The 23,183-nt window shown below is 36.4% G+C and overlaps 1 long non-coding RNA gene across 1 annotated transcript; it reads right to left on the bottom strand.

Annotated features, from left to right (window-relative positions):
• Positions 1-19,106: 19,106 nt before the first annotated feature.
• On the bottom strand, positions 19,107-21,560 carry LOC122297448. The gene is made up of 3 exons (XR_006238781.1): positions 19,947-21,560; positions 19,503-19,691; positions 19,107-19,221 (listed from the first exon to the last, which is right to left on the bottom strand). It is a non-coding gene; the product is annotated as an uncharacterized LOC122297448 (long non-coding RNA).
• Positions 21,561-23,183: the final 1,623 nt, after the last annotated feature.

Genomic DNA, 23,183 nt, shown 5'->3' on the forward strand with positions numbered 1-23,183 from the left:
TTTACTTTTCAAAAAAAAATCAAACCTAATCTTTTACTTTTTACATATGACAAAAGGAGTACACTTTACTTTTCAAATATTTCAAACAAAATCATCTACCTTTTGCATAAGTCAAAAAAAGCATCAATCACTTTTGAAAATATTCAAATAAAACATGCACATGTGAAAGATGACAATCAATCATCTTTAATATTTTCAAAATTCAACCCTTTAATCAAGGTATGCACATGTGAAAGATGACAATTAATCATATTTCAAAATTTTCAAATTTAATTTTCAAAATATTGATGCACATGTAGAAAATGTATTTTAATGCTTTATGATAAAAAATTAATTTTGAGCATTAATTCTAATTTTGAATTTTTAAGAGATTTACAATATTACTCTATGACTTTAATGTGAATTTGTTCCCTTCTTGCTCATACTTGTTTCCTTGATGTGCTTGACTCCATTATGTAGACAACTTGAACTTGAAACTTCTTTATTCTTTGAATTCATTTATTATCATTAAAATCCATGTATATATATATATATAATTACATAAAACTTGAAACCTTGGGTTCAACACATATATACATGTATTCTTTTTTTAACATGCATACATTCTTTTTTATCGCTTTCATTAGCCGGTGCACACTGTTGTGCCTCGTGTGTTAGGTTAGTGCTCTTTTGGACCTGATTTTGCTCGTGGCCACGGGTTGAGAATCCATTCCGTCAGGGTTTAGCACTGGGTACACTACCAGTACTACTTACCTGGCATTACAATCTGCCCAATCCATTCCTTTGGTACCTTTTCCATTTCATTTATATGGCCGTTATGTATTTTTATACATTAAAGCATTCAGTCCATTCATTCATTTTAGTCCTTTCGTTCCTTTTCAATCTATTAAGTCCTTTATAGTTCTTTTATTCATTTCTTTCAGTTCTTACAGGTCTTTAAAGTTCTTACAATCCTTTCTTTCAGTTTATTCATAAAAAGTCATTTAAAAAGCATGAACTTAAACATCTTTCATGGCATCATTTAAAACATCAATTCATAGGGGCTATTTAAAACAATTTCTTCGCGTCTTTTAAAGCATAGGGTCGAGGCCTCTCATTTCATCTCATAAAAATACATATAATACATACTTCATATAGCATCCATCGACATGCATTCACTTACGTATTTTGGGTGCATGAAAAGGGGCTGTGAAGAAGGCCATTACGTGCATATACTTAAAAACTTATGCTTAGCATTCTTTCTTAAAATAGTGTTTCGTGTCAGTTCATAAAACTTGTTTCATAAAGAAAAGTGTCTCATTTTCATTTTCATTTATTTTAGAAAACTCTAGAAAAGTATAAAAGCAATACTTACCTCGACTTCATGTCATACTCATTCCATGTAATCCATTCGTGTGCATGTCAGATGGCAACCTACATGCATACACATAACCTTACGTCGTTCTCTATCTAATGCATAAGCAACTATACTAGAAATAGAACTATGTTTCACTTGGAACACTCTTTGTCCATCTCTGGGCTTTTACATGCCATTTACTATGCTAAAATCTTTGGAATTATATTCCTTAAAGTGAACTTCCATAATTCACCTTAGGGTTAAGATACTAAGATCTTCGTCTTATTCTTCTATCAGCCACATGTCAACGCATGACTCAGACTGACTAAGTCATGCATCCCAATCCAAGACAACTTATCCATTACTACCTTCATGCATCCTAGCCCATACTCAATCCTCATTCCCATCCATACACATCACATGGCTTAAAGCCAACTCTGAGGCTAAAATATCGTGTAACTATACTAAGGACAGATTACCCATTACATATGGTAAACCTGCCCAGTACACGTGCCTCGCTAGAGACACATGTATTTTATCCATTTTTCACCTAACATCAACTTATAGTCCAATGAATGTCTCCTTGTATAAACCAGCTCCATACTCTGATACCAACTTCTACTTAGACTCGGTTGGTAGGACTCTTCCTACTTTCTGACCCCTTTACAAGTTCATCTCGACACCTAAAAGGAGGACTGCATCCACAAATGCACTTCTGTCACATCACGTAGCTCGAGACTAATCTCGAGTAACGACACGATGCCCATCATGCTTCCGCTACACTACTCTTACACTTTTCCACCACTTCACAAATAATCTCAGCCATAAGTCAATCACAAGGTGACACTCATCACCTCAGACTACAGGCCACGTCACAGCTATTTCGGGACTATTACACAGTTTTTGACACTACTCAATATACTCTATGCTCCTCAACTATGCAACCATTCTTTTATTCGTGACACGCCATACAGTGCATTGCTACACAACATAGAGTACACATCACATGTACCTCTTCAATCTACGCCACACGTCACATGGTGCACATCACATGATGCACGTCACATGATGCATCGCTGCACTACCTGAAGTACCCAATGTGTACTCCCTTCACATACCATGCCACATCACAACTACAGCATACGCCTCATGCCCATACTCACAGCACAGTCCACAACACTACACAATTATGCCCAACACTTCGTTACACAGCCACACTTCACTTCACAACTACATAGCAAACTCTACAATTACTAACAACACAGTGTACAGTCCAACCAACCAACTAACATTAATATAAATAATGAGAGATAGAGGGTTATACCATTAACAGGATAACCCATACTTTGCTCGCTGCCCACGATCAGGGCATCGGAGGAGTCTTACGTGGCAGTTAACACAGCGTACGGTGGCAGTTAGCCATGTACAGTGGCTATCCACTATGTAAAGTGGCAGTTTGGGCTTAGGGATAGCTAGGCATGGTCTTGGAAAGGCTTAAGGTGGCCTCATGGTGGTCTGGGTGGCGGAGCACGATGGCATATCATTGTAAACAGTGCACCCGAGAGAGAGTGAGGGTGAGTGAGAGGTGGGGACTATGGAATTTTGTGGGGAGCTAGGGGAAGGAAGAGGGAGGCTGGTGTAAGTGCTTGGTGGCAGGTGGTGGCGAATCTGGCTGTGAGTGGTGCAAACCATGCATGAGAGAGTGGGGGAGAGTGAGAGATGTAGGGACTTTGGTTGGACATGAAAATAGCTAGGGGAGGTTGTGATGGTCAGGGGAGGCTGTTGGTGGTGGTATGGTGGCGTGGGTAGCTGTTCACGATGGTTCACGGTGGAGAAATCGTGTGTGTGTATGCGTGTAGTGACCCATCGGAGAGAGAGGGAGGTAGGGGGAAAGAAGACCATGGAGTGGGGATGCCATTGGTGGTGGTCGGAGGCCAAGCTGGCCGTGTACAGCAGCGCTAGGAGGAGAAATGGGCTTGAAACCCATTTTGGATGAGCTTCCGTGGGAGGAGAAGAAGGGCACGTGGGAGCTCACCGGTGTGAGAGGATGTTGGCCAGAGGAGCAGTTGGTGACCGGCAGTGAGACCATGGGTGGTCGGTGGTGGCAGGGCTAGAGGAGAAGCTGCACGGTGAGAGGGAAGGGAGGCATGTCAGGTTGGGAGAGAGGGAGAGGAGAGAGAAGGAAAAGGGAAAAAGTGAGGAGTAAAAGAGAGGAGCTTGGGCATTTAATCTAGGTTCTTCATTTTGAGATCTTCAAAATGATCTAACTGTGATTTTAAATACTAATTTGAAAATGCGTAAGCATTTTATTTAATTTAAAACACAGAGAGGAATTAGGATATAATATTATTTTATAAATTAAAGTTTATAAAATAATATTCCTTCATCATTAATTAAAATGATGAAGTCTCGTTAATCACTTAAAGAGAATAAAAATATTTAAATTAATTTAGAGTTTTCAACGTAAATTTAAATCTCGTAATATTTTTAAATGACTAAATTATTTAATTTAAATAGTTTTCCACATTTCTAATATTTTTGGAGCTTTTCAAAAATATTATAATTGTGTTATTTAAAAACAAGTTTAGTCCAATAATACTAGAAATATCACAAATAAATATTTTCAGAATATTTAAAGTATTCGCAAGTTTTAAAATGTTAAACTTGCTTAAAAATCCACTTGATATTTTTTAAAACAAGCCATCGAGACTTCGCGCGTAAAACGAGGCTTGTAATTATAGAAAAAAAAATGAGCGGGTTACTAGATTAGTGATATATCTAAGTATGGACTTCGGTGCGTTATGATACAAGAAGGAAGGGTAGTGGCCTACACTTCACAATAACTGAAGCACCATGAGAAAAACTACCCTATCCATGATTTGGAACTAGCAACAATTGTCTACACCTTGAAAATTTGGCAACATTTGGTGCTTTTAAAACGATTTCCATGATGATATAAAATCATTATAAATAAAAATGGACATAAAAATCAGGGTAATGAAAACTGTTAAATTAGAAAAATACAACGAAGAAAAATATCTACAGGATAAATTTTCTTGACATAGAGGTTTCCCTATTAGGTACGGCTATGTACATCTAGTAATTTTGCAACTTGATTTGAATGAAGGAGCAACAAAAATATCTTGGAAAAATGAATGGATATAAGAACTTACTTGATTTGAGTCTTCTTCTAGAGGAGATGTAAGCTAAAGTTGCAATCCAAGAGGCTGGAACATGAGCTGGAGAGTAGGAAAAAGAAGCTAACAAGAACTTACCTGATGTGAGTCTTCTTCTAGAGGAGATCTAAGCTAAAGCTCCAATCCAAGAGGCTTGAACATGAGCAAAAGTGATGTGAACCCCAATAGACTTGCTTTGAGACCCAACAACAATACTGGAAAAACAACCCCAAGAAAGCCAAACTCAGGTATATGGATGGAGAATCTAGACCCGATGAGAACCCGTTCAAAGAACCTAGATTATATCAAAATCTAGACCCATTGAAGAACCCGTCTCAAGAACCTAGATTACAAAGGAAGAACGCCACAAAGGTTTTGATTTACCCTTGATAAGTTCAGAAGTTCAAGAAGAACAAGAGGAGATCACTCAACTCTCAATCACAATTCCATATAGTCTGCCTCTCAAATGAGGTTACAAGTGGTTTAAATAGACAATCTCCAAAACCCTAAGTAAACAATGCGTCGGGGTACTGTAGCGTGAACAGTGTCATACGCCGCACTACAGTTACTTCTGAAACCCTAGTAAGACATAAAATTATAACTTTCCAAATAAACCCTTGGCCAAAAATACAAGGCCTTCCCAAAAATAACCCTAGTCCATTAGAAATAAGACATACGTGGGCCAAGCATCCTCAAGCCCACTTCTTCTAAACTAATAATAAAATACCGTTAAACAAATTGAAAGCCTTAACAACAATAGGCCCAATCTTTAAGTCATGTCTTCCATAGGTTGTATCAAGTGGATCAAAACTGGTTCTTTTCCCTTTAAGCCCATCTTGAGTGTTGGGCTCTTCCTAGCTTCATCCCAAGTGGATTGCACCAATCCTTGCATTGCTTCCTTGATCTTCTTGGCTCTTGATCTTGTAATTGGCCCATCTGGAATTTGCAAGGGATCTTTAAGGATAGCTCCACCTTGGTTCCCATCATTCCCCCTCTCCTCAAAAGGATTCGACCTCGAATCTTCACCTACATCAAAAGGAGAAAGATCAGAAACATTGAAGGTAGCAGAAACATTATATTCACTTGGAAGATCCACTTTATATGCATTGTCATTAATTTTCTCAAGAATTTGGAAAGGTCCATCTCCTCGAGGATGCAACTTAGTCCGTCTATGGGCTGGGAATCTTTCTTTGCGCATGTGAACCCAAACCCAATCTCCTGGTTCAAAGATGACACGTCGTCGCCCTTTATTGGATTGGGAAGCAAACCTTTCATTCTTTTGGGCAATTTGAAGCCGTACCCTCTCATGAAGTGACTTCACCAACTCTGCCTTCTTTTGTCCATCTAAGCTACTCCTGCCATCAATAGGCAAAGGCATCAAATCTAAAGGAGTAAGTGGATTAAAACCATAAACAATTTCAAAAGGAGAGTATGAAGTAGTAGTATGCATGGTCCTATTATATGCAAACTCTATAAATGGCAAACAATCCTCCCAAGTCTTTAAATTCTTATGAACAATAGTGCGTAAAAGCTGAGTTAAAGTCCTATTAACTACTTCAGTCTGACCATCAGTCTGTGGGTGACAAGTAGTGGAAAATAAGAGTTTAGTACCTAATTTTCCCCACAACACCTTCCAAAAGTAGCTAAGAAATTTAACATCCCTATCAGAAACAATGCTCCTGGGCACACCATGGAGTCGCACTATCTCTTTGAAAAACAAGTCAGTTATGCTTGTGGCATCATCTGTTTTATGGCATGGAATGAAATGTGTCATCTTGCTAAATCTATCCACAACCACAAAAATAGAATCTCTACCCCTTTTTGTCCTAGGCAGCCCCAAAACAAAGTCCATAGATATGTCTACCCATGGTTCACTAGGAACGGGTAAGGGTGTATATAACCCATGTGGCAAAACCTTAGATTTGGCCTTTCTACATGTGATGCACCTGCTACAAATGCGATTGATGTCTCTTTTCATCTTAGGCCAAAAGAAATTTTCATGCAATATGTCTAAGGTTTTCTTGACACCAAAGTGTCCCATTAATCCCCCACCATGTGCCTCACGCACCAATAACTCACGCATAGAACAACTAGGTACACACAGTTTATCTTCTTTAAACAAGTAACCATCATGCTTGTAAAAATTACCAAATGCCGCCTTATCACATGCCATATACACATCAGAAAAGTCAACATCATCGGCATACATATCTTTCACATATTCAAACCCAAGCATTTTAGCACTCATATAAGTAAGAAGCACATACCTCCGTGATAAAGCATCAGCAACAATATTCTCCTTACCTTGCTTGTAACGGATGACATATGGAAAGGTCTCAATGTATTCCATCCATCTAGCATGCCTCTTATTCAACTTACCTTAACCCTTGAGATGCTTCAACGATTCATGATCGGTGTGGATCACAAATTCCCTAGGCCACAAGTAGTGCTGCCAAGTCTCTAATGCACGAACAAGAGCACAAAGTTCTTTGTCATAAGTAGGGTACTTCAGGGATGCCCCACTTAGCTTCTCACTGAAGAAGGCAATCGGCCGCCTATCCTGCATCAAAACGGCTCCAATCCCTATTCCTGAGGCATCACATTCAATCTCAAAAGCTTTGTTAAAATCTGGTAATGCTAACACGGGTGCAGAGCACAACCTTTCCTTAATAGTGGCAAATGCATTCTCTTGATTAGCCCCCCAATGAAACCCAACATTCTTTTTAATGACTTCAGTGAGTGGTGTAGCAATGGTGCTAAAATCTTTAACAAAACGCCGATAAAAGCTAGCTAAACCATGAAAGCTTCTTACCTCAGTGACGCTCTTTGGTGTTGGCCACTCCTTAATGGCCTTGACTTTCTCTTCATCCACTTCAATACCCTTTGTACTAACAACATAACCAAGAAAAACAACTTCCTCCATACAAAAGGTACATTTCTTGAAGTTAGCATACAACTTTTCACATCTCAACACATTAAACACATATCTCAAATGCTCAATATGCTCATTTAAGTCCTTGCTGTACACTAGGATATCATCAAAGTACACAACCACAAACTTGCCTATGAACGCACGTAGGACATGATTCATTAATCTCATGAAAGTACTGGGCGCATTTGTAAGTCCAAATGGCATAACCAACTATTCATAAAGCCCATACTTAGTCTTAAAAGCAGTTTTCCATTCATCACCCTCTTTCATCCTAATTTGATGGTACCCACTTTTAAGATCAATTTTACTAAAAATACATGAGCCATGCAATTCATCGAGCATATCATCTAATCTAGGAATGGGATGGCGATACTTTACCGTGATATTATTAACCGCCCTGCAATCAATGCACATCCTCCACGTCCCATCCTTCTTAGGCACTAGAAGCACTGGTACTGCACATGGGCTCATGCTCTCCCTCACGTACCCCTTGCTCATCAAATCCTCAACTTGCCTCTGAAGCTCCTTTGTCTCATCTGGATTACTTCTATAAGCTGGTCGGTTTGAAATAGCAGCCCCGGGCACGAAATCAATCTGGTGCTCAATGCCTCTAATGGGTGGCAACTCATTAGGCATTTCCTCTGGGAATACATGCTCAAACTCCTGCAACAAAGAAACAGCCAAACTAGGAAGAGGTTGGTTAGTTTCATCAAGATTAAGATAAGACTCTTTATAGACAAGAAAAATCATAGGGCGATCTGCTAAGAAAGCTCTCTTAACCTCACTCTCTCTTGCATAGAAACTCACTTTTGCCTTTCCTTTTCTCTCAGCAGACTCTTTTTCTTTTTCACTCTTTCTGTTTTGCTCAATCTCTTTTTCACTTTTTCTTTTTTTATCACTCTCATTTTCACTCTTTCTTTTTTGAGCAACCTCACTTTTCAGTTTCAGTTGGTCCTCATAGACCTGTCTTGGAGTTAAAAGAGCAAGCTTGGTTGTTTTGCCCTCCTTTACAAAGCTGTACAAGTTTTTGAATCCATCATGTATCACTCTCCTATCATACTGTCATGGTCTCCCCAACAATATATGGCCAGCATGCATAGGCACAACATCACAAAGCACTTCATCTTGATACTTCCCAATGGAAAAAGTAACTAACACTTGTCTATCCACCCTAACCTCCCCACAATCATTCAACCACTGCAGCTTGTATGGTCGAGAGTGTTTCAAGGTAGGTAAATTCAATTTTTCAACTAATGTAGTGCTAGCAACATTAGTACAACTCCCCCCATCGATTATCATACTACATACCTTGCCATTGATGTGGCATCTAGTATGGAAAATGTTCTCCCTTTGTTGCTCTGCTTCATCCATCTTAATTTGTGTGTTGAGAGCACGCCTGGCAACAAGGGACTCACCTGTTACGGGGTATTCTACTCCATCATCATCACTAGCATCCTCCAACTCAGGTATCTCATCACGATCATCCTCACTTGCAGTCATCACCTCCCCATTGTCACGCATAATCATCACACGTTTGTTTGGACATTGAGAAGCGATTTGCCCTGAACCCAAACACTTAAAGCATTTAATATCTCTATTTCTAGAAGGTTGGGATGCCAACTTGGGTTTGTTGCTAGTTCCTTCATTGTTTCCTTTAGGTGGTTCTGTCTTTGCCTTTGTTACAGCTCGATCATCTTTCTCCCACTTTGGTTTCCAAGGAGTGCTAGAAACTGAAGTGTACCTTGATGTCCATTTCCTCTTTAATTGCCTCTCCACCTTCATAGCCATGTGCACCATGTCTTCTATTTCTACATAATGTTGTAACTCAACCACATTAGCTATCTCCCTATTCAAACCACACAAAAATCTAGCCATAGTGGCCTCCCTATCCTCCTCTACATTCGCCCGTATCATAGCCACCTCCATCTCCTTATGGTAGTCCTCCACACTCCTAGACCCTTGTGTCAGATTTTGTAATTTCTGGTAGAGGTCCCTATAGTAGTGGCTAGGTACAAATCTCCGCCTCATGAGAGCTTTCAACTCTCCCCATGTCTCGACAGACCTTTCATAATTCCTCCTCCTATTGGTCACTAATTGATCCCACCAAATAATAGCATAATCAGTGAACTCAATTACTGCCAACTTCACTTTCTTCTCCTCTGAATAGTTATGACACTCAAAGATCAACTCTATCTTCTTCTCCCACTCTAAATAAGCTTCAGGGTCAGTTCTACCTTGGAAAGATGGTATTTTCATTTTGATGCTCTCAAGGTCCCTATCTACTCCATCACGACCCCGTGGGTTTCCCCTAAATCCTCTTTCACGCCTGACTCCTCTATGCCTACCCATCCCAACTTCAGAAATTAGATCTTCCTCATCCTCACCATCTCCTTCATCTTCATACTCATGTTCTCTTCTAGGTTCACGTCTCCTCCTATCTCTCCCACCATGTAAATTTTTAATTACTTCATCTTGTTGATCCATCCTATCTCTCACTTCCCCTAACATCATGTTCAATCGTTCAAACTGTTGTTACATAGCCTGCAACATAAAGGAGTTATCTGCCATCCCCTTTGGTGATGAGTCACTTTTATGAGACATCGTACGCGCTGCACACAAAAAAACTATTAGTGGAAAAGACCTCACACGCTCCCTTACGTGTTTACACTCGAATAATAGCACTCCACTCGTGTTTCACTCTTAATTGGCTTTTTTTTCCGTTAATGATCTCACACTCTCTTGCCTTTTACCTCAAGAGTTTTGCCACTCAAGTTCTTTCAGAACTAATTGAACTAAATCAAGACAATACAACATTGTCTTATTCCAACTAGTAATTAGGTCCAAGAAACAAGAACAAGAGAAAACACTGAAAGAATAAAATGACACAAGACTCAAGGAAATGATACAAGGGAAAGAATAATCACAAGACAATATATCAACTATAATGATATATGCAGCCCCTTTGAAATAAAATAAAAATTCGGATTTTTTTTTTCGATTTTTTTTTCTTTTTTTTTTTTATCTTTTCCTTTCCTTTCTTTTCTTTTCTTTTCTTTTCCTTTCCTTTCATTTCTTTTCTTTTCCTTTCTTTTCTCACTATTTTAGTCAAAAACAGCAATATTCAATTGCAACAATCAAACAACTGAATTCAAACACATAAAAATTGGCAAGGAAATAGAAGAGAATCAATGAAACGACATTCCAAGGAATTGACAAACTTAAAGATGCAAGAAACCCAGAACTTTCCAACCCTACAGATGCTGCAAATTTTGGCAGCCCACAAACAAGCAATTTAGCCACCTAATGTTGATAAACATGAAACCAAAATGATAGAGTAATCTGGCAGCCCTAGGAAAAATGAATTTCTGCACTTTTTTTTTTTTTTGCAACCCTAGAACAATGAAACCCTAGAATTAAAGATGCAATAGATAAAAGATAGAATTACACCTGATTGGAAAACTTGCTCTGATTACCAAATGATGTGAACCCCAATAGACTTGCTTTGAGACCCAACAACAATACTGGAAAAACAACCCCAAGAAAGCCAAACTCAGGTATATGGATGGAGAATCTAGACCCGATGAGAACCCGTTCAAAGAACCTAGATTATATCAAAATCTAGACTCATTGAAGAACCCGTCTCAAGAACCTAGATTACAAAGGAAGAACGCCACAAAGGTTTTGATTTACCCTTGATAAGTTCAGAAGTTCAAGAAGAACAAGAGGAGATCACTCAACTCTCAATCACAATTCCATATAGTCTGCCTCTCAAATGAGGTTACAAGTGGTTTAAATAGACAATCCCCAAAACCCTAAGTAAACAATGCGTCGGGGTACTGTAGCGTGAACAGTGCCATACGCCGCACTACAGTTACTTCTGAAACCCTAGTAAGACATAAAATTATAACTTTCCAAATAAACCCTTGGCCAAAAATACAAGGCCTTCCCAAAAATAACCCTAGTCCATTAGAAATAAGACATACGTGGGCCAAGCATCCTCAAGCCCACTTCTTCTAAACTAATAATAAAATACCGTTAAACAAATTGAAAGCCTTAACAACAATAGGCCCAATCTTTAAGTCATGTCTTCCATAGGTTGTATCAAGTGGATCAAAACTGGTTCTTTTCCCTTTAAGCCCATCTTGAGTGTTGGGCTCTTCCTAGCTTCATCCCAAGTGGATTGCACCAATCCTTGCATTGCTTCCTTGATCTTCTTGGCTCTTGATCTTGTAATTGGCCCATCTGGAATTTACAAGGGATCTTTAAGGATAGCTCCACCTTGGTTCCCATCAAAAAGAGTAGGAACAATAAGCAGATAAGAACTTACTTAATTTGAGTCTTCTTCTATATGAGATTTAAGTTAAAGCCCCAATCCAAGAGGCTGGAACATGAGCTAAAGAGAAGGAAGAAGAAGCTGAAGGTTTGAAGCAAAATGAATGTTTCTGAAGTGTAAATGGGTCTATCAGATGATTGGGTTAAAATATCTCTTGTTGTAATTATATAAACAAGTGGTTGGGATGTAAAGTAAGTATAGATTTATCTACTTTTCAAACCTTATCTAATGATGAGATTAAAAGGAGCAAAATTATTGCAACACAAAATAACAATACAAGATGTGCAATGTAGTAACACAAAATTTTTGAAATGTAGGCCTTTTGTTCTTCTATTACCAAGGTATCATTTAGAGATAAAAATATATTTGGAGCTTTTAAAAAAAATTAAAGATGACATAAAACGATTTTTAAAAAATGGTTATTTAAAAATCAAGATAATGAAAAGTCCAAAATTAGAAAAACACGATCAAGCTCAATTACTTTTATTGTAAAGTAGGTCAAACATATCATATGAAATCATGTCAATTTGTGTCTTTAATTTTGTGAGATCCCTATGGCCATAGCACTTCTCATATATACTATTACATATATTTAAAAAAAATTATTTTTTTAGTAAAATGACGTCGTTGCAGTTTAGGTTAAGTTTTAAAATAAAAGTTCCTCTCTCTCTCTCTCTCTCTCTCTCTCTCTCTCTCTCTCTCTCTCTCTCTCTCTCTCTCTCTCTCTCTCTCTCTCTCTCTCTCTCTCTCTCTGTGTGTGAGAGACATTCTCCTTACTATGTGAAGCTTGTGGCAATGTCTCATAGGAATGATTCATGGTACTCTGTCCCGTCCCATCCCATGATTATTGAAACATATTTCTCTCTCTATCTCTCTCTCGCTCTCTCTCTCTCTGAGATAAGGGTTTCTCGTACAGAGATCATAAATCAATGAAATCATCAAACACATTCAATGTCTTAGAAAATAGAAAATAAATATAAAATAAACATAATGATTAAAATAGATTTATTCATGATCCGAAAGGGGAAGGTTACATAATATGCGTATGACTTTTATATACAACATTCACCCCACATTCACTAGTATTGTCTTAGAAGCTAACCTATCTCTCAGTGTCGGGGTCACTACTCCTCTTGTCATCCCTTCCTTACTTTGTCTGAAGAATTTGACTTTACAAGATCTTAGGTGTTTATGCTTTCAAATGTGAGATTTTGTTCCATGTCTAAATCCCTTTTTATAGGGCAGGACTATTATATGTGCTTTTGGCATACTTTTGACTCCAAGTATGCTTGGATAGGAGTCCTTCTACCTTAACTGTCATACTGCATGATGACAAAGACAAATGGTTAGGGCATGGTCCACACCTCCTTACAGCACGCCAACTCCTAGTCCTTCCTTAGATGAGGTTCTTCCACGTGGCGTTGGGTCATACCTCTAAGTTTAGATGATTTGACATGCCAAGCCATAACCCCTTCTGCAAATAGTCCAGATGTGACCCCTCAGGTGGAGTGTGGGCTTCTGTGTAAGATGATGACACTCTTTCGAGCATTTTACATGTTACTTGCTTGCGTCAGGCAAGTAACATTTGCTTGTCTTGAGCAGGTAACTTTTGTCTCATCAGAACCACCAGCCTCTTTAGGTCCTCGTTCTCACCTTCATAGTAGGCGATTTTTCTAGCTTGCCTACCATAAGGCAAGGCACTCATCTCCATCTCACATCGGGATGTGTTTTTCAGGCCTTCTACAAAGAGTTTACTTGCCTACATGTTGGATTGGCTGCACTTTGCAGCACCAGCAGCTATTTTTTTCATCAAACCAACTAAGTGTTCTTCATCTTTCTTTCCACTCAACTTCATTGCTGGTCTGTCCACTTGTGCTAGCAGAGCTCTCACAAACCTTATGTCTATGTAACACATATATCTTTGTATGAGAGTCAACCTGTGTTGGGGACAAGTAAGTCAACTTGCACCATGTTGGTCAAGTGGGAGTGATTCCCCGATTTTGAATGGTGGAGCGGCTCTCCCCTTGTTGGCTCATCAAGCAATGGATGTATGTGTGACCAACATCTATGCAATAATTGTGAACGATTACATGATTGGTGTGACGAGTTTTATGTGCCTGAGAAAATGGTGATTCCTCACCTTGACGACTTGTACATATACATACATGTGTGTGTGTGTGTGTGTATGTGTGTTTGTTTGTTGAGTTTCACAGAGAGGGTAATCCCGTAGAGGTTGATTCCTCACCACCATAGAATTTGACACATAAGTAGATCCATGAGTGATACCCGAGGAAAAAGAGCCAACCCTACCTGAGCAATAGGTGTGTAGGCCTATTTTTGTTGTAGAACTTGTCCACTTATAGGAGCTTCATTTATAATTATCAATCAGATGACCATATGTGTTCGGTTGGCCTTATTTTGAATGTTTCTGGTATTAAAACGTTTAGCCTTCAAACTGAACCTTTACTTTTCCGCTGTAAATCATGTGTCTCTTTCCTTACACATGCATGACTTCCTACTGAATGTTACATGCCTAACCTAATTTGAACCTTGGGTGTTGCCAACTTGCTAGCACCCATGGATTCTTGCCAAGTGTTTTATTGAGGAGCAAGATGCCACATGCTTTGCTCTTTAAACAGATTAATTCCTGAATTTTAATTTTGAGCTTTATATACTACCGAAGCTTTTAACTTTGATCAAATAAGTCTTTTTGATAAACTACAGTCACAAATATGTCAAGATGCTGAATAATCACAAATGAGGTTTTTCATATGTCATTTAAAAACTAAAAAATTATTTTAATACTAAAATTAAAAATAAAAGCTACATGACCAATGCAACTTAGGCCGCGTTGTGCGGCTTGGGCTTGGCTTAAGCTTAGCTGCCTGGGTCATGGAACCCAGGTGGGATGGACTAGGCCGACCCAACTTGGGCAGAGGTTGGGTCCTCCTAAGCACACTGTAGCTTATGTTTGTTTAACTTTATATATTTTATTATTAATATAAATATAAATTTTTTATTTTTAAGATAACACATGATAGATTCTCATTGGTGATGATGCATATTTTGATAGATCTGTAATAGCCTTTTAATGGAGGGATTTGTTTGATCAACATTCAAAATTTGGAGAGTATAAAGCTCAAAATTAAAGTTCGGAAATTAATCTATCTACCGAGCAAATCACAATGGCCAATTTAGTATTTAGATGTAACTCTTTATAGGATACATTGCAAATCAATACCTGAGTTTGCACCTTCTTTCAAAGAGTTATAGAATTAATCCTCAAAGTTTTAAAAACATCACAATTAGGTACATCTGTTAAACATTCATTACTTTTTTCTAGGCGCAATAGGCTGCATGACAAATATGACACATGCCGGCCAATACAAAATTGACATTAAGATCCAAAAGTTATTATATGAGTTCAAAATTGACACCTTCTCAGATCTCAAAAAGTGATTTGAGAGGAGGATAGTCCAGTGGTAGAGAGGTAGTCAACCCACGAGGGAGAGTAAGGGGTACGTACTTTGCAAATACAGGTACTCTCAGATATTCTTATACGAGGAGTGTTAGAGACACAAAGGGAGCCACGAACATTAATTCACCGTGCCCCAGCGCCTGCATTCCAATCTTTGTTCATTGACACCTAAGGTTTTCTTCCTTCTTTTTTTTTTTTTTTTCACTTGCCATTGTCCTCGACATTCTGACCATCATCTAAAGATATAAAGATAAAACTTCCAACTTTTTTCATAAGAGTAATGATATACTCGTAGAGTATGCAAATATTGGACAATCTTTTTAAAAAATAATAGAGTCTATTATTAAAAAAATAATATTTTTTATGTAGATCTTATATTTACTCACTTTTTTTTAAAGTATTGATTACGCAACGTCACTCTTCGACTGTAAAAATCATTTCTCTTCCCATAATCATCCAATCAAACCAATAGTTTTTCAAACAAAAGTTAGATAGGAAAGAGCTAGATCTCACAAAAAGTATTTAGTTGAAGTTCATGGGAGGATTAAAATGGTAATGGTGCTCTAAACTCAGGCGCCCTTCTCCAATCAATTTGACACAGTTCTTCATATAAAATGGATTTTTTTTTCCCTTCTAATCTCAACACTAGCTCCACAATAAATCCGTGGGTAACAAGATAGACCATATTTATTTACAGACAAAAAATAGATCCACAAGTCGGTAAATATGTTGGTACCAACTCAGTCAATTGATGCTGCACATGTGGGTGGGTACCAACGGGAAGTAGAGGCCGTAGAGAGAGAGAGAGAGAGAGAGAGAGAGAGCGAGGGTTTGGGAGGGGGAGGGGAGCGAGGGTAAAAATTTAAAAAAACAATAAACTCAGATTAATGTGACACTTTGTCACGTTAGTTATCCCTTTTATGGGATCCCCTTGTATCTCAGATAGTTTTCTTTTTAGATATTCTCATATGTTTCCTTCTCAAACATCACTCAAGTATAAAAATATTTTTTAATTTCAAATTTTCTATCTAATTATTATCTAATTATTATAATTTTTTCAAACAAAACATAAAAAATAATAAAAAATTTTCAAATTTTAAAACAAAAATTATGTTAAAAAACTATTTAAAGAATATTTTAACTTTATAATATTTTTATTTTAATTTTTATCTCATTTTCCAAAACTCAATAAAATATCTCAATCCAAACTATTTCATTATCATTCACTAATATTCTATGATATTTTGAGTGTCCAAACAAAACCTAACTCTTCCTCCCCATCCTCCATGATGACTCGCACAACAACCTCAGAAGGCGCTAATGGAAGTGTATTTCTTACGCCTGTGAGTGTATATACCTGAGGGTTGACACATGGGGATTCCTAATATACTTTTTTCTCCAAAGTAATAGACATGAAGACCTTGGGAAAAAAGATGACAACCCTAGTCACCCAAATCGAATTTTATATACCTCGAGTAATTATTAAATATTATCAGAGAATGGACACGGGATACTCTCATCCAATCATATAATAGCTGCAAGTTAAAATTGATACTTATAAAGAGCTTTAAATATATGTCATGTTATATATTCAATAAAATTAGAATATCATATCATCCGTACTCTGAAAATATGAGACAATTTCTTATTTGTTTGTTCATAAGAAGTTGTCTCATATTGGTCTTATCAAACAATAAAAATTACTTAGATTGGCCGCTGATTAAATGGAAAAATGTTAGTGGGGCTTAAAGACGAGGCTGTCCCATTTCCACCCTATATGGCACAGGAGATACACGTCTCTTCAACAAGAAGTCAATCTAAATTGTGGGCTGTTATAACATCCTATGATCCGACCTTTCCTAAGATTAATAAGACAATTGTCTTTGACTGATTTTTATCTGAAATGGGCAAAATGCTCCAATGTGTTTTACTTGGTAAAATATATATATACAGGTAATGATTAATAAGTTAAAATTTTTAAGAGGATAAGGAATTTGAATTTTTTTATTAGTATAAGAAGATGAGTGATGGTGTTGACTAAATGACGTGACAGTTAATTTAAATCGAAATTGACCAATTCCACATGCATATTTCATGAAGCCGGTTCCAAACTAATAACTTATTTGATTCATATCAAGCTTGTACGAGAAGACAATTTTTGTGGATTGTGTCTACAGTCCTTAATTTGAAGAGAAATGATACTTGTAATTTTAAGTACGCAAGTGCTATACAAATATATTTAAAAAAAGTGAATAAATATGAAACTCGCATGATAAAAAAATTATAATTAATTAATTTTTTAATATTAGACTACACTTTTTTTCAAAACAACTACATGACGCTTGTGCACTCCTCGACTGAATGTAGTATTTCTTTAATTTAAAACATAAATTTATGAGCTTTAGCTTAGGCTCGATTTGGTTACTAGATACAAATGAGAATATCTCATTTGTACCATACAGTAATTTTTCCTATCCAAACATACTATATTTCATCTCTAAATTTTAAATATATCTATTTAAATAAACAATAATGAACAGTATAACCTAATAGTAAACAGTGCAAAACTAATATGAACAGTGCATAAACAATGCACTATTCGGCTCTTTATAAAATAGTGGAATCCACACCTTTTTCAAATTCTAAAAATTAAAATTTATTTCATCTACTATCATCTTACTATCCAAACATATTTTAAACTATTTTACCTTATCTTAAGTCAAAAATTTTACTATTATTTAAAATATTTTACATCTTATCTTAACTGTGAATCCAAATGAGACCTTAGTTTTAAAAGTCATTTTGTTTTGGATAAGTTTTTTAATTTTGAAACATTCATAGACCCTTGGCCGCATTCAAGCACACCTCATACGAACCAATTATCAGAAATTAATAAAATATTTTGTAAGAAAAATAAATAATTGAGTCAAAGAGATTTTATAAAAATAAATTTACAAAATTATATAAACATAATATTTTAAAACTATTTTTATTATAAAGTCAATCCAACTTTCTTTTAAAAGATTTTTTTTACTTTTTTTGTTTATAAAAATTAAAATGTTTATTTTTATTCTATGTGAAACAGCTGAATAACCAAGCTAAGTCTAACCCGAAGTCGGGCCTATATGGTTATAGAAGCCGACATAAAGGCCGAATATTTAAGCACCGTTTTAGGCGGAGCCTTATTAGTGAAAGTGGGCTTAGGACACGGAAATATGAAGACAATGGAGATAGAAGTAGGCTCAACTCTCAAGTAATCTTATCTTTTTCTTTTTTCTTTTTTAAATAAAGATATTCATCAACTTGGACATATTCTATATCTATACTAATATATAAAGTGCGAATCACTTATCTACAGTATTTTCGTCTAACTTTTTTTTTCTATTTTACCCTTAGTTTTATTTAACAATTACGATGATTTGTATTTCACTTTTATTTTACCGACAGTTATTTTAGCCTTTATATTGCCGATTTAGTTTTTCCTATTTTATTTTCAATTTTGCCCCTTCATTTTATTGTTCAGTTCGTTGTCATTGGTATCGTTTTGATTCGCCGACTTGATTTTAATGTCTTTTTACAGTTAAAGCTTATCACTTTGTCTGACAAAATCCAACGGATTGAAATTTAAATATCAATGTTTCTCCCATTCTGTGTCTTCTGCTCTCTACTCTTTGTATTCTAACTTAAAAAAAAAAATATCCTAGACGAAGTTAGTCGTGAATCTTAACAATTGTAGGTATGTTCTTGTTGTTTCTCTCAATACTGTAAGAATCAATTGTATTGTATGAATGTTGTTACATTATGTAATTAGATGATTTGCATATGCATATGCATCACGGAAAAAAATAAAATGGAAAGAAAATAAAAACTATATTTGCGTATTCACATCTGTGTTTTAAAGAAAATAAACCCAACAAAAAAATAAAATCCATCATGGAAATTCCATCTTCTGATTCCTCGTATGTCCTGAGAACACCAAAAAAAAAAACAAAAAACTCAAGTGAAAAAAGAAAACCCAGTTGTTTCGAAATTTTTGAAAAAAAAACTATCAGATTGAAAAAAATTGTTCTGCATATGTGAAAAATAGAAATCTAATATACATCAATCTCAAAAGAATAAGGAAAAATGCATGCAAAAAAAAAAATGCAGACGAAATAAACTAAAAAAAAAATACACACACAAACAAAATACATCCAAACAGAGTGCCTCAATACACCAAAATAATACACAAAGGAAAAAAATCTCACCTTGAGATGCCATCAAGAAAAAAAAAATGATGGAGAGGGCATCTGATGGAGAGGGAGCTCGGCGTGGGCTGGGGAAGGTGGGTATGGCCGAAGCGTGGAGGTTCGACGTGGTCATGGGCTGCGATGCGCAGCCATAGGCACCGGATCTGAGCCGCGATGCGAGGGAGACCCAACAAACAACAGATCCAACTGAGAAACCCAAAAATAACCATAAGAAAAAAAAAAAAAAACTCCCTCCAACAAACAACAGATCCAACCTAGAAATCCAATAATATCCATCAGAGAGAAAAAAAAAAAAAACCCATCCAAACAAAGTGCCTTAATACACACGAGATGGTAAAATAAACCCACTCAAACAATAGATGCAACCGAGAAAGCAAAAGAAAAAACTCCCTTCAACCAAAAAAAAATAACTACTTCAAAAATAAAATTTTAGAAATTTACCCTTTTCTTCAAAGGCAACCTAGCAGACGAACGCAATGATGGTGGCTCACAGTGGTAAAAAAGAAAAAACCAAAACAAAATATAAGGGGAGGAGAAGAAGGGGGGGTAGGGAAGAAGAAACAGAGAAAGAAAACAGAAGGGGGGGCGGGGAAGAAGCAACAGAGAAAGAGAACAGAAGGGGGACGAGGAAGACATTCGAGACTAACGGGGGGGGGTGAGAGGAGAGAGAGCGAGAGAAATGGAGAGACAGAGAGAAGCTGGCGAGGAGGAGGGGGGCCAGAGGAGAGAGAGCAAGAGAAATGGAGAGACAAAGAAGGGGCAGGGAAGAAGGGGGGCCAGAGGAGAGAGAGCGAAAAGAGGGCGGGGAGGAACCGAAGAAGAGTCTCGAAAAAGGAAGCAATTGTATTGATTGAAAGGGATATGATGGGTGACAAAGAAGAGTTATTGTACATGAAAAAAAGTGAGGTGGGTGGACGACTGGTGGTAGTGATTGACAGCCTATAAAAAAAAAAATGGATTGACATAAAATATACAATAAATGATGAAATCTCAGGTGAAAGCAAATAATATGGGAAATAAAATAACATGTGGTAAGTGACAGAAAGCAAAGTCCTGTGAGTGGGCTGGTGGTGAGGTGAAAAAATTTGCAGCAATTTGTCGTTATGTACATCTTAAGGAGCTGTTCGTCCTCAACTGCGGCAGAATCTCATTTTAAGTTTGATCTGCATCTCAGAATGAACCTTTTTTCTTCTTCTATGTTTATCTCATTTTCCTTGTTAACTGTGTCCAGGTCACGACCAGCATTAATAACAGTCCATTAAAATGATGAATTAATCTATCCATCCCCCGGTTTTTAAAACGCACGACGCACTCTTGACGTGGCGAACCTGGTCCGGAGGCAACATCACGGTTTAATCTGGGCGGGACGAAATTGAAACTCTCAAACGCACGAAATTCATTCAAACTCTCAGACCTCACTCTTCCCTCCCTCTCACAATCCTCCCTCTCACAATCCTCCCTCTTCCCTCTCAAGACTGTCACAATGCCGGAGTGAAGAAAAAACCCTCAAACCCATAAACGGAATACAGCCTCTCACGTTCGTCCTCCTCCCTCTGATCCTCCCTCTTCCCTCTCAGGACTGTTACGAAGCCGGAGTGAAGAAAAACCCCTCAGACCCATAAACGGAATACGGCCTCTCACGTCCGTCCTCCTCCATATGATCCTCCCTCTCACGACGCCAGAGTGACCAAAACGCCGTTTCCCTCCCCCGTCCGTCCTGCTCACTCTCACTCGACTCTCCTTCTTGTCTCTCACCCCTGCTTTCGCCGGAAAGACCCAACCACCGGAGGATTGTGCGGCGAAAATAAATGGGGAAGTTTTTTTCGTCGTATGGACAGAAACAAGCCGAGAGAGGAAGCGAACCCAGCCGGAGTTATGAAGCCAAACGTGCCGGAGAGATGAAGTCAAACGGTCCGAACTAATGCTCCCACATGGGCCGGAGAGAAGGTCAGGCCGGCGAAGGAAACCAGCCGGGGGCGTGGAGCAGAGCACGCGGGGAAGCTTTCGTGCGTCAGAAGTGAAGAAGAATGGGGGGGGGGGAATTAAAATGATGCAGAGCACCAAACGCCGACGTTTTTTTTTTTTTTAAAAAAAAAAAAAAGCCACGTTGGCTGGAGTGAGGGGGTTGCGTGAACAGTAGATGGTTGTGTAGTATAACTCTAAAATGATTCCTCATCAAATGCAGAGCGCTCTCTCTCTCTCTCTCTCTCTCTCTCTCTCTCTCTCATGGTTTCAGACTTTCAGTAGTGATCTATCAATCTGATCAGCAATATACAACCACGTGTTATTGCTTTTGTTTACACAACACCACCCATATGTAGCTGGATGTTTTTGTTTTTTCTTTTTACATAAAAATAAAAATAAGAAAATATGATAAAATTAAATTTTCAACCACATAATTAATTTATAATAAATTTAATTGAAACATTGTTATCAAAATTGTTTTTTTTATTTTGAATGTCTGTGATTGATATGCATGTTGTATTTTTTTTTTATGTTATTATTATTTGATTTTTTTTCTTCATTGATGTTACAGTTATTATTATTTCTAAAGAAAATATAAGGTTTATACAACTTAATTACAAAATAAAAATAATGATCATTTTTATAAGAACAAAATAATCATAAACTTTATATTTATACTTGTTTGACTAAATATCTTCAAGTATAACAGTAAATTAAAATTTGTTGTGCAGTAGTGGATTAACAATAAATTAAAGTTTATTTTTGCATTATAAAATTTTCCCATATTAATTTAGTGTTATAAATTTCTTGCATAGTTATAACTTGAAATTTTATGATTTGTAAATTTGTGTGCATGGGTTGAATATTTAGTCCTATTTTTTTAGAAAATTTCTTCCAAAATTTTTAAAAATTTTATAAACAATTCTTGATTAATATAAACATTATAATGGAAAGTAAAAAAAATAAAGTCATCTTTTTTATATTCTTTATTTTTGTCTTTTTTTACAATCTTTTATTTACAAAAATGATAAGAAAATTGTATGAATTCTTATAATTAACTGTTTATTTAGAATCAAATAGTAAAACACCATTACGATTTTGCTTACTAATCACTTCAAAGTTATGGTTATTGAGTTTTTATACATAAATATAGTACTTAGTCTCTTTATTTAAAAAATTTGTTTGAAAAATTTTAAAAATTTGATAAACATTAATTTATTAACACAAATATTGTAATAAAAAATAAAACAAAATAGCATTTCCATTTTTTTGTAGGTTTTCTTATAGCCTTTTATCTTTTTCGTTTTATATATTTTATTAATATCATCTTTTTTATAGTTAGAATATTTTTTTATGTACGTTTTTTTTTTTTACAGATTTGTGCTTTTGCTTTTATTTGATTACTCATCAATCTGATTGGTATCAATTTGTTGTGTCCACGTTGTTCCTCTGTTTGTGCTCCACTTCCTGGTATGTTCATTTTTATTTCTCATTTGAAAAAATATTATTTAATTTTTTTATATTCATAAAAGTTCACTTGTAATTAAGATAAATTGATGATATTAATTTGAGTTGTTTTAATTTATACATTAATAATTATTGCAAATTTAATAATAATGTTTATCATTTTTTGTTCACACATAATTTGTAAAAATTTTCCATTTTATTTAGAAATAATGTAAATGATAGCGTGATTAGTAAGTAAAGTAATTT

This window comes from Carya illinoinensis, chromosome 15, assembly GCF_018687715.1.
Source record: "Carya illinoinensis cultivar Pawnee chromosome 15, C.illinoinensisPawnee_v1, whole genome shotgun sequence".
Classification (NCBI taxonomy): Eukaryota; Viridiplantae; Streptophyta; class Magnoliopsida; order Fagales; family Juglandaceae; genus Carya; species Carya illinoinensis.